The following is a 17,557-nucleotide window of genomic DNA, read 5'->3' on the forward strand; positions in this document are numbered from 1 at the left end:
GATCCGTTATAATGCGATGCTTGCAATTGGCGTCTGTCGCACCTTCGGCGGTGTTGAAAAACACTCACTGTAACTTTGAAGCAGATTGCGGATCTGGTCTTGTCTGTTCCGGTGCAGGGCTGGGTTGATGTCGAAAGTGGGCGAGTTCTCTTGCTCAGGCGAATCTTCTGCGGAGGGGTCGGAGAGGGCGAAGGAGTCTCGGACGTCAGATATTTCGTCGAAGAAAGCAATCGTCGTTCCTCTGTTAATGTGCCGGTATTCTTCGCTGAAGTTAGTCAGCAGTGCTTCGGCCTGGCCATTGCGGAAATGTGCGATGCCTCTTGCGATGCTGATTCCTCGGTCTAGAAGCAACTGCATGTTCCCCTCGATGATGGCTTCAGCGTTAATGGCTTTCGCTGCGCCTACGGTCACGATAACGCTTGAACGGGGTGGGACGCTCAGTTCTTCCTCCAGGACACTTAGGGCAACGAGATTTTCCCGAGTTTTCATCGAGGCGATGGCTTCGTCCGTCGAAAGCGTGATCAGCTTGGATCGCAGGTCGATGATCGCTTGATGCTCATCAAGGAAATCCATACCCAAGATCACTTCGCGGGAGCATTGCGGTAGCACAACAAAGGTCGCAGGATATGCATGTCCTTTGACAGTCACTCGCGCTGTACATCGTCCTGATGGCGTAATGAGGTGGCCCCCTGCGGTGCGAATTTGTGGGCCGTCCCAAGCCGTTGTGACTTTTTTCAGATGCGCAGCGAATGTTCCATTCATCACGGTGTAATCGGCTCCTGTGTCGACTAGAGCGGTAACTTTCCGGCCGTCGATAGTCACTTCTAGGTCAGAGGTCCTGGCTCTTGCATTGCATGTCGCTCTCGGCGTCGGGTCACGGCTTCGTCGCGTATGCGAGTCACGGTGGGCGTGTGGTCGAAGCTCTTCTGGGTGGCGGCGTCGATTTCAAGGTAGCTTGCGTCGTGGTCGAGGTTCTCATTGTGTGCGGCGTCGGTGCAGCGAGTGTCGGTTCTTCATGCGGCGTCGCGGGTGCAGCGTCTTCATGGGGCGTGGTCGGGGGAGGATCTTCGGCGTTTCGCTCTTGAGCAACCTCACCTCCAGAGGTTGCTGCCTTCAGTTTCCCCTACGGGGGCTGGGAGACCTTCCTCATACCGCGGCTGCGTAGCTGCGGCGTGGCGACGCAAAGCACGAGGTTGACGGCGATGGTGAGCGCGAAAAGCGGTTCGGCGTGTACTCTTCTCGACGCAGGTACTCGTCGATTTCCTGCGGACGTTGCCTGAAGCGTGGTCATGGGGCGTTAATGGAAAATCCTCGAAGACCGATACGTCGGTACGGGCAGTGACGAAGAATATGGCCGGCCTCACCGCAATGGAAGCACAACGGCCGGTTGTCGGAAGTCCTCCAGGCGTCGCATTTCCTGGGGCTTGAGCGTCGGTCATAGGCTGGGCGGGCGGGGGCTGGGAGGCGGCATTGTGGAACAATTGGCTCATCTCGGGGAGGACGTGGGGGTTGTTGCTGGGGCTGAGCAGTCCTTACTGCAGCGGCGTAGGTCATGGCCTGGGGTTCTGTTGCCGTCGGGGTATCAAGTGCCTGTTGCACTTCTTCCCGTACCACATCCATCAGAGTCGCTGCTTGTGGCTGTGGGGAAGATGGCAGTAATCGGCGTAGCTCCTCTCGGACGATTTCGCGGATAACTTCCCGCAAGCTGTCGCTGGTGGTGGCCGGCGTGTCCGAACGGATTGCAGAGGCAGAGGAAGGGCGATTGTACTGCCGAGCTCGGACGTCGAGGGTCCTCTCAATCGTGCAGGCTTCTTGCATAAACTCCTCGACTGTTTTTGGCGGCTGGTGGACGAGGCTTGCAAAGAGTTGTTTTTTTACGCCGCGCATTAAAAACTGAACTTTCTTTTCCTCAGTCATCCCGGGATCGGCGCGGCGAAATAGGCGCTTCATCTCCTCGACATAACTGCGGACGGGCTCATTCGGAAGCTGGATCCTGGACTCGAGGAGTCGTTCGGCTCTTTCTTTTCTCACGACACTGGTGAATACCTTCAATAGTTCTCTCTTGAATAACTCCCATGTCGTAAGGGACGACTCGTAGTTTTCGTACCACGTGCGTGCGGAGCCATCCAATGAGAAAAACACGTGTCCAATCTTTGCCGCATCATCCCACTTGTTGAATGACGCCACACGCTCAAATTGGTCCAACTATTCTTCAGGGTCTTCGCCTAGGGATCCATTGAAAGTTGGCGGCACCCGCGGCTGCTGCAGTATGATCGGTGTTGACATCTTCGGCGAGGTTGCGGTGCTCGTAGCAGCGTCTTTTCGCTGTCTGGTGCGGTCCGGCAGTTTCCCGAACTCAGGCTCCTCTCCCTGGAGACGTCGGCTGGCTCGCTGAGCTGCTGGTTCGTCCTCGGGTGTGAAGCGCTTAGGGCTGGGTTCACGACTTGAAGGGGGCGTTCGGAACTTGGAAGGCAACCCAGCACCTCCACCAGATGCCACGTAGTGGTGACGGCAGTCGAAGCAGCGATGAAGACGGACGAAATGGTCTTCTAAAAGAAAACTGTTTATTGGGCTGACTTGCACCCAAAATGGACTGAATCACTCGGCGGCGGCGAAGCGACAAGCGTGCTCGGCGGTCGTCGAACAGAATGCTCGCCGCTGTCGGCCGTGCTCAATTTAAAGCTGATAGCAAACTTTCGAGATAAAGAGCGCAAAGCTACTAGAACATTCCGGAACAACGTAGAATCAGCTCTGCCTGGCTGCGATCAATCGAGATAAATCTAGTCGCGTCTTGCGTCGCAAACAAAGCGATAAAGTAGTGTGGCGGCAGATTTGAAAAGCGAAAAAACGCTGCAAATATTCGCGGCAGTATACTAGCCTTGTCACCTGTCACCCTCTAAGTGATCTATGTACATTGCTCTCTGTTTTCTTTTATTTAACTTTTGCCAGTCGGACCTACTCTTAATTACAATTGTTGTACTTTGCTATTACGGCCACGCACCTTTTGTTCTCCACGTTGCACCACAGCTGTTGACGTTTTTGTGCGCTATTCAAATATTTTCTTTTTTTTTCCTGCCGTCAGTGACGTGCAAAAATTGCTAATGTTCAAAGAGTTTCCTTTTCTGTTTTTGATTGTATTTTACATGCAAAAGTTTTAACAAGATGTGTACTTTGCAAAACTGCAACTCCTGCCTTGGCCTGTGCCGGCAGTATGAATAAATAAATAAAAAATAAAAATACTGGATCCGTGCAGTTAGATAACTCTCCAAAAAACTCTCCAAAAGTGCGCTTGCAACTCCACGGATCCCATAAGTCTCTTATTTATAAAGTAGTACTGGATGCTTCACAAAACTTAAGACGTCGCACAAATCAAAGAAAAATTCCAACAGAAAGAAGCCTTTTTTCAAAATTATTAATTATAGCATTTTTAATATCAAACAGTGATGATTGGGTTGATTTCCCGGCCCGAAAGCCATACTGTTGGGGCAGATTAGATGCTTAGCTTGTAAGAAGTTATTTATTGGCAAGAAAAGTACACACTAAGTTTATTTTGGAAACAAAGGCAATATCGAATTAGGACGACAATTGTTTGTGTTATTTTTGTCGGCCCCTCAGAGTAGCGCAGCAACATGCACAACTTTTAATTTGCTGGGGAATACACTAGAGAGCAGCATTCTATTACAAATATGAGTAAAGATTGCAGTGATAAATTAAGAGCACTTTTTATGGAAAAAACAGCAACTTCATCATCTCCAGGTGAGCACGTGCTTCCAAAAGCGTTAATGATAGAAACGTCTACTAATATAGGGGACAAAAATATAAAATCATTATTGCAGCAACGCAAGTATGAGTATGCAGTCAGAGTTATGTGACAGCTAACAGAAGATTGGTATGCTCTGGCAGCTAAAAAGTGTTTGCTGAGTATATTAGCAAATCAGTCTCCGGCACAATTCACCCCACTGATTTTTAGCTCGGAAGGAAGACCATTTTTCCTCTTCCCTATGATGGCGTTAATACCTTGACAAAGTAACTTAGGGTTGTGTAGCACAAAGACTTGTTAATATATAAATTTTTACTGAGAATTTTTAAATCAATGCATGCACCCTTTTTCATGTATCCTTATGCTGGAAACCATGATCAGCGAGCGTGATGGCAATTACGTGTCGGCAAAAGGGCTGTAACAAAAAATAAATATTAATCTTACCTGCCAGGCAGTAGTACGACATTTTTAGTATGTGGAGTAGCATCTATTTCAGTTTCCACATCATAGATACACGTCAGAGAGGTTACCTGATTTGAAGATTGGTGCTGTTTTAGCTTTTTTCCGGTTAGGCACAGTTTGTACCGTGTCAGAAAATTAGGAAAATATTAGGCAAGGGATTTGGCTTGATGAGGATACTGTGCTGTGTTGCAGTTGACATAAGTAAGGTTAACAGGTGTGAAAACAGAAGCGAAAGAGTGTCGGCTCAGTTGTTGGGGTTAATAGGCTCACCACTGGGATCGATTTTTGCAGTTTGGCAAGGTCAAAATGCATTCATTAGATGACGCTAGAACTCTTTGCAGTAAGATTTGAAAGCAAGTCAGGAGACTGGAATTTGGTTTTTGCCTCAGTTTTTAGGCACTGTTTCATGTATAAGCGGTATCGTTCATGTTGCGGGGTTCCACACTTTTACTGCCACTGGCCATTTTTCGCTCTGTTTTTGTTTTTGCGGTAGTCCTCCCACTTTTAACTGAAAAACATGTACAATTATTAAGAAAAAAAATTTACTTACGCTTTAATGGTGTGCGTTGTTAATAGCAATAATTGTTGTTTGTGAGTACACTGAGCAAGACACATAGTGCATCAAATAATACTTTTGCTTGATTTGCCTGCTTGTGTGAGGTTTTTTGAAGAATCCACTGCACCAGAATTATATAAGGTTGCTGCTGCAGCCTTTTAATCAAATGCTAATATCCATATATGCCAAGCAGTTTTTGGCTCCTGTTGATATACAATAATTTATAACGGGTGCTCTAAAAAAGTCTAAAAACACAAAACGTAATATATATGTCTGTAATATACCATAACTTGAGATCTGTTACTCACTATCAGTCTTTGCAGTCTGACTTCTAAACAAAGTTGATGTCTCTGTCTTGCAATTGTTTTTCCTTGCCAACAACTAATTTCATCAAGTTGAGCACTTAATATGTATGTCTGTAATATACCATAACTTGAGATCTGTTACTCACTATCAGTCTTTGCAGTCTGACTTGTAAACAAAGTTGATGTCTCTGACTTGCAATTGTTTTTGCTTGCCAACAACTAATTTCATCAAGTTGATCACTTAATTCGAGCCTCTTTAAAATGCACTAAGAATTGCAGAAAAATGCATTAATTATATGTGACATTCTTCTTAGAATTAGGCACTTAAATTTATGTTAACAAGTCTGCTGGCAAGCCTGAGGTTAATTTGCTCTAAAATGGAGAATGCAAAGCTACAAAGAAGTGCTTTTGAAACCTTTAAAACTTACCTTGCTGTCTGTGATGGTGAGAGAAAAATGTGCACTTTTAATGCCAGCAGCAACAATAATTGCCAATTGCACAATGTAGTTTTCTTAAGAAGTGATATTATCTTGGTTTGGTGGTACTTCAGGGCATTAGAAAGTGTAAACATTTCCACATATTCAATGCAACAAATGTCTGCTTGTGGCACAGGTACTTGCAGCACAATGTCTGGCAATGGTTTATGTATGAGCTTACAGAGGTATCAACAAGACTGTTTATTAGGCCTCGTGCCACATTGCCTGTCGCAGCTGCTTGCACAGGGCTTCCTCGGTCAGCTATGGACCTGAGCTACAGCAGTCCCAAATTTAAATCACTGTGTCGTTCCACTTTGTCGGCGAAACAAGAACTGGCGTTGCCCGTCTCCACTTGTAGCAGCTGCACCTTTTTGCCATCGGCTTCGCATCAGCGGGAGAAGAGGTGGATGAAGAGACAGGTTTGAATATACCTTCTCTCGGGTTCTTCTGAGTTTCCGTGTCTGATTATTTTATGGCTTATTGTTTTGTATATGCTTCTGCATACAGTTGCACGTTACAATATTTTTTAAAGACAGCTCTGCAAACCAGTAGTAATACCTTTTTGTTATGCTATCGGATGTTCTGGGGTGAATATTAATCTATACTGTTTTACCTGATGTCTACAGGAGCTTGTATTGAATGGACTTCAGTTTCATTTGCTGTTGGGAAATATTTATCTAGTCTGGTTCATTGTGGTTTGTTATTAATGGTTCCTGCTTATTTTTAGTTGGTGACACTGCTGACATAATTTGTTTTGTCCTTGTGGTTTCTACTGTAACTGCTTCCATTCTGATATTTAAGGCGAAAGCCTTACTAACCTCAATAGAAGAAAAGCCAGCGGCGTGTATGTGTTAGTGTACTTGCAGATGGTACAGAAAATTCCAGCATTGGCAAGGAACTAAACATCTGAGCAATCGTTTGTTGCACAGCATTCTGGGTAGTGTTAAACAATTTCTCCTTGCATATAGCTTACGTGTTGTAGTCAAGCTGGAGGCTAGCCTACGAACAGGATTCGAACAGACGACGTATGCAGCTTCAGTTGTATGCCTTCCCAGACTTTACCTCTTACCTTAAGATGTGTCCACTGAGATGTGCGAGAGAGAGAATGCGCCATTCCCTTTTCTGAAAAACGTATCTTCTCATTGAAATTTTGACACAACCATTCATAGTACATTATTGCAGCAGTGTTACATGATTTCTCATTTCATATAGCTTGTGTGTCTTAGTCAGGTTGGAGGCTAGCTTGCGACAGGTATTCGAACCGAGTGTTGAAATGTTTCACTTGGAGATTAGTGGATTCGGCGTTTGTTGAATGACCGTTCTGAGCCTCGTCTGTTTTTCATTGCTCAGTGCGCAACCCGAGTTGCACTCAAACGCTCACAATGACGCACTAATGCTTTCGCCTTCACAGCGCGTAAGCAGCCTTAAGTGCGCTCTGAATTTTTTTTTTTTCAGATCATGAGGCCTCATTATGCTAGACTAGCCGCCGCGGTGGCTGAGTGGTTACGGCGCTCGGCTGCTGGCCCGAAATACGCGGGTTGGATCCCAGCCGCAGCGGTCTAATTTCGATGGAGGCGAAATTCTAGAGGCTGTTGTACCGTGCGATGTCAGTGCAAGTTAAGAACCCCAGGTGGTCGAAATTTCCGGAGCCCTTCACTACAGCATCTCTCATAGCCTGAGTCGCTTTGGGATGTTAAACCCTGTAAACCAAACAGCTAAACATCATTATGCTAGACTGAGTAGAAAAGTTTTCTCTGTGTATTTGTTTTGTATTATTTTTCTGCCTTAGCATTCACAGCTGGTTTGTATGTTTTAGTTATTTATTCATTACAATTCAGTTTGCTAATATATCACCCTACACCTATTTTTTTTCAGGAAGCTGTTTTTTCCGAAGCTGTATGATGAAAGTTGCTTCCTGATGATTTCGGCATAATAGCTGAAGAGGTTGCTTTGTTGGTACAACAAGCTAACAAGGCAGCTGTCACGTGTGCATACTGTGAAATGATACCCGAAGTGGTGCAGTATGCAGAAGCTTAATGGGTTAATCGCTATGTTATTTTTCGTTGTGATAGCTTAGCTCAGATGTATATATTGAGCATTTGGACACATTTAGCAGAAGGGAAGTAGTCGTTCAGGAGTTTTTCTCCAGTAGTTTGCTCAAGTTTTCCTGCAACATGCAGAGTAATTAACGTTCAAGCTTTAATAGACAAAAGGAATGCACTCATCAGTAGTGTAGTATGCCATAAGTCAAAGCCACAGACACTGTTACTCATGAAAAATTCTTCGACAGACATGAAAGATCCCACCCATGGAGTCGGGGATCGTATGAGCACTTTTTATAAGCAGCTATGGCTCTTAAGATGGCTACAGAGTATGCTCGTCGCTCTCACTAATTCTTTGAAAGTTTTAACATCACCTCTCCAACTCCATGCAAATTTGTAAATACATGGAAATTTTGTTTTAAAGCTAAGTATTTTTTCGGTTTTTGAGGATCACCCTGTTAACCTTGAAATAAATTTTTTAGCCTCATTATTATGTGAGATTGTCTTCTTCATTTACAAGTTACTGGCCGTACCACAAAATGAGCTGCAATGTGTGGTCATGCATTTCACTTAAAATATCCTGCATTTTTTAATGCAGGCCCTGTCATAACTGATCCCAAGCTCGGACGGCCGCCTGTGGCAAATACGAGCAAGCAGATGTACCAGTCGGCCCACTGCAGTCGGAGCTTCATGAAGAAAAGCCCCACAGAGCCGCACCTTCTCACTCAAACGGGTGGCCATCACTTGCAGTGTGACCACTGTGGAAAGAGCTTTGCACGGAAATGTGACTTCATGAGACACATTCGTACCCATACTGGTGAGCGTCAACACAAGTGTAACCATTGCAGGAGCAGCTTTTCTCAGAAGCAAATCCTGGTGGCACACGTTCACCCCCACACTGGTGAGCGTCCGTACAAGTGCCAGACTTGCCCCATGGCTTTTGCACCGAATGCAACCCTTACAAGGCTTGTGTGAACCCGCAGGAAAGAAAAACCATATCAGTGCCAGTTCTGTACAAAGGCGTTCAAAGAAAAGCACCTTTTAGAATGCCATGAACTCAATACACACTCTGGAAAACCGCACTTCTGTAAAGCTTTGTTGCCTTTTACTGGAATTAGATATCGGAAGCATTGCTAGGTAACAATATAATAACCTGGTTGGCTAAAAGTATGCATATTTGCATGGCTTCATGGTAAATTGGCACAAGACAATATTTCAGATCCTTTATCTTATCCATAAGAAGTGTGATCATACTGAGCTGTATCTGTAATTGACTGGGACTGGCATGGTATGTGCAAGTGAAATCTTTCATTAGAACATGGTATTTTTCAACAAGATTAAAGTTTGGGTATATAATTTAGTTCCAGCCCATTAAATCGAACTTCAAGGGACCTGTAGAAATGTTTGAATTGTTGAACCGCTTCGAAAAAGAATGACGCACACCGCTTATATCACAGCAAGTTTACTTGGTAAAAGATTGGGCAATAGTCGCCAGTGTTTTAGATTAGAACAGTGCAACAACGATTATTTTTAACATTTACATCAACTCCATTTTGCATGTGCTTTGTCGGGGTGGGGCATCAAAGCAGAATGTCTTCAAAATGGGAAGGGCCTCCCCCGAGAGAGGTGTGCGGGCCACTCCACAGGATGCAGTTCAGATTTAAATAGGGCTTTTTTTGTGAACTGCTTGCTGTGCCGGTCATTCCTAGATGCAGCCTCCTTTCGAGAGCCCATTCGAACTAACCAATGCGAGATTCGTAGTGTCCGAATTAGTGCCCATCCTATGCCACAGACTTGCATAGTGACTGGTTCGGACCATGCCAGCAATTCAAAGTATTCAGAGTTTTTAATTAATGAGGGTTTAATTAACGAGCTCTTACGCTGTGCATTACTGACAATATTTCTTGGCCTTCCACCAGCAAAAGCATGAGCAGGTGAAAGAAAAGTAGTGTTTTACAGTGTGTTGTGTTCTCTTTTGTGTTTTATACTACCATGAGTACATAATGCTTGCTGTCTTATTGGGAGAAAAGGACAAGGAGACAAAGCCCAACCTCCAAATGATATACGTTTCTTGCTTTTACTGGTAGGTTTTAAGAGTGTTCTTATTGTTTAAATTTTAGAAAAAAGGAAGAAAACTTCGCCATACCAGTCTTGTACGTTATCGTTTGTCAAAACCGTATTTACACATTTCTAAGTCGACTCGTATTTAAGTCGGCCCCCCATATCACATTTCAGAAAAAATAAAAACTTGGAGGTTGGTCTTTGATAATAAGCTTGGCCTTTGATAATAGAACGTGAAAGCATTTTCCTGCGGTCGCCACTTATCGCCAGCCGCTATCCGCTGCCGTGTGCGGGTGTGCCCGTGTGCACATTGCAAAAATGAAAATGTATTATACTCCGTTTCATACATCAGGTGCAACGCTATGAAAGGTACGGTGATAGTCCAGACGGGAAAATAAAGAGAGGCCTGTTACTCCGCGCTTGTTCTGTGCCCGAGTGGTCTAAGGCACGAGAAAGTTACAGCGTGATGTCAGCAGTAAGAGTCTATTTGATGAAGTTCATGACAAATGTGTCATGTAGTAAGGCTGCATACAAAGGGATCACTGTGTTTCGCTCGCCACAAGGAACGCGCTTCTTTTTTGGTCGCACCCCGCAGGGGGGCGCCTGCAGCTTGCAGGCGTCGCGACGGTGAGTGGCGACACCGCGGGTTCCCGAGCATCCGCAGGGACATCCCCGCAAGGGGATGATGGTGAACTGTGCATCACCACGGACCCGAGCACCCGCGCCTCGCCGTGCGTGGCATCGCCGTGTCCGGGGAAAAGGGGATCCTGGTGGTTGAGCCGATGCCGAGCGTTTGGACCCTTAAGGCCCCTTGGAGGAGGCAACACACCACTTTGGCCCCAGCTTCCTGCAGACGGCACCTCCGGCCTGACCCGACCGGGGGGGAATCGGCAGTCGCCTTTTCCTATCCTCCTCTCCATCTTTCACTTTCCTATCTCTGTCTCACAACTCTTCTATATCCTACTCACTTCTTGGTTTTTCCTGTTTTCCTGGCGGCGAGGGTTAACCTTGTGTGACCAACTACCCTGAGTTGAGTCATATTTGGTTATAGTTAAGGTGTACAGCTGGCGTGGGCAGGACTTGCTTTCAAGTTCCTGTCCCGTCCCCTTGTTGGACTCCATGGTGGGTGGCTGGCACCATGACTGAAAAACTTCATTTTTTATGGCTCCCCCCCTTTCAAAACCCGATCGCTCTCTCAAGAGAGGGCAGAACGAAGCAGCTGATTTTTTCTCAAAAAAGAGACAAACATTTTCAAAGTTCCACGTAATCCACAGTGAAAATGACAGAATACAGGCAAGAATAATATCCCCATTCCTTGTGTCAAAATGCTTAACCGATACCTTGGGCCCTGGCTACAAGGTCTCAAAAATGTCCAGCGGTGACTTACTTCTTGAGCTGCGCGACAGCATCCAGTGTTCAAAACTCTCCAACATTGCGTCTATAGGGGACATCTCTGTCTCTGTAACCCCCCACCGATCTCTAAACACAGTCCGAGGTGTAATCTCGGAATCAGACTTTATCCATATCACAGAAGCTGAAATGCTTGAAGGGCTTACCGACCAGAATGTAATCGATGTTCACCGAATCAAGATCCGCAGGGATAACAAAGAAATAGATACCAAACACATGGTCCTCACATTTAATACCAGTACCTTGCCCGAAACGATCGAAGTTGGATACTTGAAAGTCAACGTCAGACATTATATACCCAATCCCCGCCGATGTTTCAACTGTCAAAAGTTTGGCCACGGCTCACAAAGTTGCCGCGGCCGCAAAACCTGCGCGAAATGCGCTTCGAAAGACCAGCATTCTGAAGAATGTGACGCAGCACTGCGCTGCGCAAACTGCGAAGGAGACCATGCAGCGTACTCCAGGGCATGTCCGTCCTGGAAAAAAGAAAAGGAAATAATTACCATAAAGACAAAAGAAACATTTCATTCAAAGAAGCAAGGAGGCGTTTTGCGCTTACGAACACCTTCTCTTTCACAGCAAAACCCAACTTCGCTGATGTGGTGCGCGGGGGCGTAGCACCACACAGCTCTACGGCACCTGCCGAGGCTGCTTTCACAGAGCCAGTGGCAGGGCCATCCACGCCCCAGGCAGGGACAGCGAAGGCTGCTCTGCCACCCTCAAAGCAGGGAGCGCCGGTCCATGGGTCGGCATCCCGCAGGACCTCCCCCCGTCGGGAGAGGCCTGAAACTAACACAACCGCGGGCCCTCCGCGGTTCTCCAGCACCTCGGTTGAGGTGATGGATACAGCACCCACTCCGCCTCCACTACAGAGGCGGAACAGCTCTCTTGAGCGGAAAAAAGACAGGCCCCTCATAACGGGCCCACCTCATAAGTAAATCTCCTTTTATTTTCACTCAAAAACACAAGCATGGCTTTTTTAATTCAATGGAATTGCAGAGGACTTATGCGGAATTATAGTGACATAACACATATTTTAGAGTCAATGTTACCCATAGTTTTATGTCTTGAGGAGACCAATCTTGGTCCACAACATGTACATATCCTGAAACATTATCAAACTTTTAGACGCGATCGCGAGCAGGCAAATCGACTTTCAGGAGGCGCCGCAATTGTCGTCCAAAGCGGCGTCCCTGCTCGAGAAATCAAGCTCAATACAAAACTTGAGGCGGTTGCAGTCAGCATCGTCAGTTATAAAACACTAACAATCTGTTCCGTATACATTCCTCCACATTTTACACTAACAGTCCATGATCTAGAAGAATTGATAGATGAACTTCCAGAGCCATATCTGGTAGTTGGGGATTTTAACGCTCACTCCCCTTTTTGGGGAAGCGAGCGCTGCGACTCTAGGGGGCAAACAATAGAAGATTTTATCCTCTCAAATAACATCTGTCTTTTAAATACAGGAAAAGCAACTTATTGTTGCCCAAGCTCGGCAAAAATGAGCTTTCTTGATTTAGCTTTCGCATCACCATCGCTTTTTACCGATTTTAAATGGGATGTTTTAAATGACCCTCTGGGAAGTGATCACCTTCCTATTATCATCAGCCTCTCATCGTCTACTGCAGTCATCCCCACAAGACCACGGCGCTGGAAACTTCACCTCGCCGACTGGTCACTTTTTACAGCAAGTGCCACACTAGAAAAAGAATTTTGTGAAGATCTCAGCATAGACGAAATTAATGGAAAATTTACTACATGCATAATATCGGCCGCTACACTAGCCATACCACAAACAACAGGACTCGTACACAAAAAACATAAAGTATGGTGGACACAAGAATGCACATTGGCAAAAAAACAACAAAATAAAGCTTGGGGCTCTCTGCGTCGGTATCCCACAGCGGAGAACTTGATAGCCTTTAAGAGGGCCAAGGCCAGAGCGCGATTCGTTCGGAGAAACGCCGAGAAATCCTCGTGGCAGAAATATGTGTCCTCTATAAACAGCTCAATAACCTAAAAAAAAATGTGGGAAAAAGTTCGAAGATTCAGTAGTGACCATACCCCTTTCACACTTCCTCTATTGACTACACCCGGGACACAAACATCATTAGAAGAACAGGCCAACATACTAGGTGAGCATTTTGCAGAAGTTTCCAGTTCGTCCAATTACACAAACACGTTCCAGAAGCACAAAGCAATAGCAGAAAAACAAAAACTTCCATTTGCAGCAGGTATGCACGAGGACTACAATCAACCCATCACACTCCAGGAATTGATCAGGGCATTATCTTCTGGTAAAAAGACAGCAACAGGCCCAGATAATGTGCATTACGCTATGCTTGCCCATCTCTCTGAGGCTGCCGTGCAGGCATTGTTGAACTTCTTTAACAAAATATGGATGACTGGCAGAATACCTGAGGAGTGGAAGAAAGCAATAATAGTACCTTTTCTGAAACCCGGAAAACAACCAACAAGTCCTAACAATTACAGACCGATAGCCCTCACTAGCTGCATCGCTAAATCTTTCGAAAGCATAGTAAACATTAGACTGACCTTCACACTTGAATCTCGTCGACTCTTAGATTTACATCAATGTGGATTTAAGAAAGCATGCTCGACCACTGATCACCTTGTCCGCCTAGAAAACACCATCCGAGAGGCGTTCATCCACAAACAGCACTGTATCGGTGTCTTCTTCGATTTGGAGAAGGCATATGATACCGCGTGGAAGTTCGGCATCCTCCATGACCTAGCAGATCTAGGGATCCGCGGCAGGATGCTGAACTGCTTGAACGACTTCCTGACTAACCGCACATTCAGAGTCCGTCTGGGAGCAACTCTATCAGCGACATTCACCCAAAAGAATGGCGTACCCCAGGGATGCATTTTAAGTACGACACTCTTTATAGTAAAAATGAATTCTTTGGCCAAAGTAATACCTAAGTCCGTAATGTATTCAGTTTATGTAGATGACATACAGATAGCATACACTTCATCCAACATACTGTCCTGCGAGAGACAAATACAAATCACACTAAATAAACTGGCTGCTTGGGCAGAGAAAAATGGATTCAAGTTCTCCCCTGAGAAAACAATAGCTGTTTTATTCTCATTACGACGAGGCCTACAGGTCGATCCCAATCTGTGCTTGAATCAAACCACACTGCCAGTCAAACAGGAACATAAATTTTTAGGCGTCACTTTTGACAAGAAACTTACATTTCTGTCACACATTAACAACCTGAAAAAGAAAGCATCCCAAGCGCTCAATGTATTAAAGGTACTCTCGCGAAAACGGTGGGGGTCCGATAGAGCATGCCTATTGCAAATATATCGCTCTTTGGTGCGCTCCAAGCTGGACTACGGGTGTGTGGTATATGGTTCGGCAAGAGCATCCTACTTGAAACGACTGGACCCTGTTCATAATCTTGGTTTGCGCCTATCAACTGGAGCTTATAGAACATCCCCGGTAAAGAGTCTTTACGTTGAAGCTAATGAGCCCACACTAGAGGATAGAAGAGTCATACTAACATGCACGTACATCCTAAAAACCCGTTCTCTCCCTAAACATCTCTGCTATCCCATTGTTACCAAGTGCCCATCTAGGAGATTATTCAATAATAAACCACATTTTATCAGGCCACTAATAATGCGCTTTGAAGATAAATGTGAAGACTTAGCAGTGCTGGACGCCCTACCTAATATTGCACAAAGACATGAATATCTACCACCATGGTACAGCCTTCCTTCAGTGTGTGACTTCACATTGACACACGTAAACAAAGAGAAAATACCACACGAGCACATACTGCAAGAGTTCTTTGCATTACAAGAAAAATATGACACTTACACCGAATTTTACACTGATGGCTCAAAAACAGAAAGCCATGTCGGAAGTGCAGTAATTCAAGGAACAAAAGAAAAAATGATACGATTGCCACAGTATGCATCGGTATTTACTGCGGAATGTTATGCCATCTTTATAGCTGTAGAACAAATAGTAAAACAAAACATAAAAAATAGCATCATTTACACCGATTCACTGAGTATGCTAAAAGCGCTGCATTCTACAAACGCTGCTGAACCCATAATAGGAAAAATCATACATAACATAGTTAAAATTACAAAGCAAAAACATAACATCATATTCTGCTGGGTCCCTAGCCATGTTGGAATTTTAGGTAATGAGAGAGCAGATGCTTGCGCAGCACAAGCTAGAATTGGCCATATAAAACAAGTTAACATACCACAGAGGGATTTTTCTAAATTACTGCACAGTAAACTCAGGAATAAGTGGCAGATTGCATGGTACGAACAAACAAACAACAAACTACATTCTATAAAGCCTGTTTTGGGAGAATGGAGATCATGTACACATCAGGAGCGTTTCATAGAAGTTATTTTGTGTCGACTACGCATTGGACACACACACCTTACTCACAACTTCTTACTGACAAAAAGAGGCAAACCTCTCTGCGAAATGTGTGGCGATGAACTCACGGTAAACCACATTTTAATTGTATGCAAAGAACTGGAACAACTGAGGAAAAAATATTTCACAACATTGTACAATGAATACATCCCACTACACCCCATGTTACTTTTAGGAGATCAAGCACTGGTTGATTTTTCCAGCATTTTTAAATTTCTCAGAGAAGCCAATGTTTTATACAAACTTTAGATATAAAAAGCGTAACCTTTAACAAAAGCTCTAACCGTGTGTTTGGCGCATCATAGCCTCAGTTGCTTTTGCGCCATTAAAATCAATATAACTAACTAATCTTTTTTGGTCGCGGATGAAGGCAGTGCAAAGTGCGCTAGCTTTCACAGCATTGCACCTGATGTATGAAATGGAGTATAGTCACTGGACTTCTCCACATTTGCGCCGTCGTCTAACTAGCGCTGCCGTTGTGATCTTTGCTTAGAGAAGTCCCGCGCATCGCAAATAGCCACATCAGGACATTGCATGGAACAGCTGAAAATTTGCCTCGCTGCAGCTGCCACACCTGTATCGCCCGTTGCAAACGTCGAACTTCCGCCCCGCCGCAGTTGTTCGTTTCTTCGGCGTAAAGAATGACAGCAATCTCGAATGTAGCCATGAACGAGCGCCGGTCGGTTACCGGACCCGGAGAACAAATGACGACTGAAAAAGCACTACACTAAAAACTTGTGAAACGCGGCCGGCAGTAGTCAAATGCGTCAGAGCCAAAGAGAAAATATGCGTAAGCGGCGTCAGCTCTTCCGTAGGCTACCAACGCTCCCAAGCACGGCTGCCATTCCGAGTGGCAGTGCCGCCACGATTGGAACAGTGGTCCTTCCATTAACTATCGAAGCTCCCTTGAGCGCTGAGTGCGCAGTTAAAAGTTAAAAAAAACAAAACATGGAGGATGTTTGTTAAGGGTAGGACGTGGATGAGTTATTGGTCCGCTGCCGCTTGTCAGCACCCACGATCTGGAACCACATGTGGGGAGTGGATGGGAGGTGGGTGCCGGTTTCCTGCTTTTCAACAACCGTCACAGGCCGCCGCGCGCGGGGCGGAGATCCCGGTTTTGCACGTTGACATAGCAGCTGCTCAAGGCCAGCACCAAGAGCGATGCGTCGGAGCCGCGCAGCAAAAATGCAACCATGCCGTAGCATGCCAGATATATTGTTTATCTCACCTTTATTTATGGTGTTATGCTTTGGTTTCGATAGTAAATCAACGCGCCAACCTTGGATTTTGAAATTTTGAAAAAAATAGGTCGACTTAGAATCCTGTACATACGATAGACTTCTCTTGAAAGTGGTCGCAATTTTGCAACGTTGATGGATTCAGAAAGCTTAACGCCTTTATTCTAGTTTCCACATCGAAAGAAACCTGTGAGTCCATTGACCCCCGGAAACCCCGCTGCCTTTACAGACACTCTTGCGGGCGGCGGATGCGGTCGGTGGTTTCGTCCGCGCCGTCGTCTGCTATGGTACCTGGTTTGCTTTCATTCGCTTATCATGCCGTTTGAGAACTTTTTATGTAGAGCTGTCTAGGCTGTCCAGTTTGAACGACTGCATCAGTGAGCAAATAGAGTGCTCGCTATATTTGGCTTTGGAATGACATTGTACACTTTGTCATGCCATCTTCAAAGTACTTGCCAACTGTAAACGAATGGCTGCCACCACGAGTAGACTGCGAAACGGAAGAAATTGTTCTGAAGTTTTGTTACGCGTGTGTCGCACTCACCCCCGGCGCTCGCAGCCGAAGGTGACACCCCCCCCATATCGCGGTGCTTTAAATATACATCGCCTTTGAAATGGCGTTTCAGACTCTCACACTCTTTTCTAAGGTGCGCTCGGCTTTTCTTTACGAAGGGGCGACATCTTCAGTGCACTGTGAACTGTTAAAACTGGTCAGAAAATTTTTCTTGACATTTATTCCTATAGGGCGCTGTTAGGATCTGGATGCACTCCAGCTTAAGTGGATTAAGGTGCGAACTCCCTCGACCGGG

Source organism: Amblyomma americanum, chromosome 11 (genome assembly GCF_052857255.1).
Source record: "Amblyomma americanum isolate KBUSLIRL-KWMA chromosome 11, ASM5285725v1, whole genome shotgun sequence".
Classification (NCBI taxonomy): Eukaryota; Metazoa; Arthropoda; class Arachnida; order Ixodida; family Ixodidae; genus Amblyomma; species Amblyomma americanum.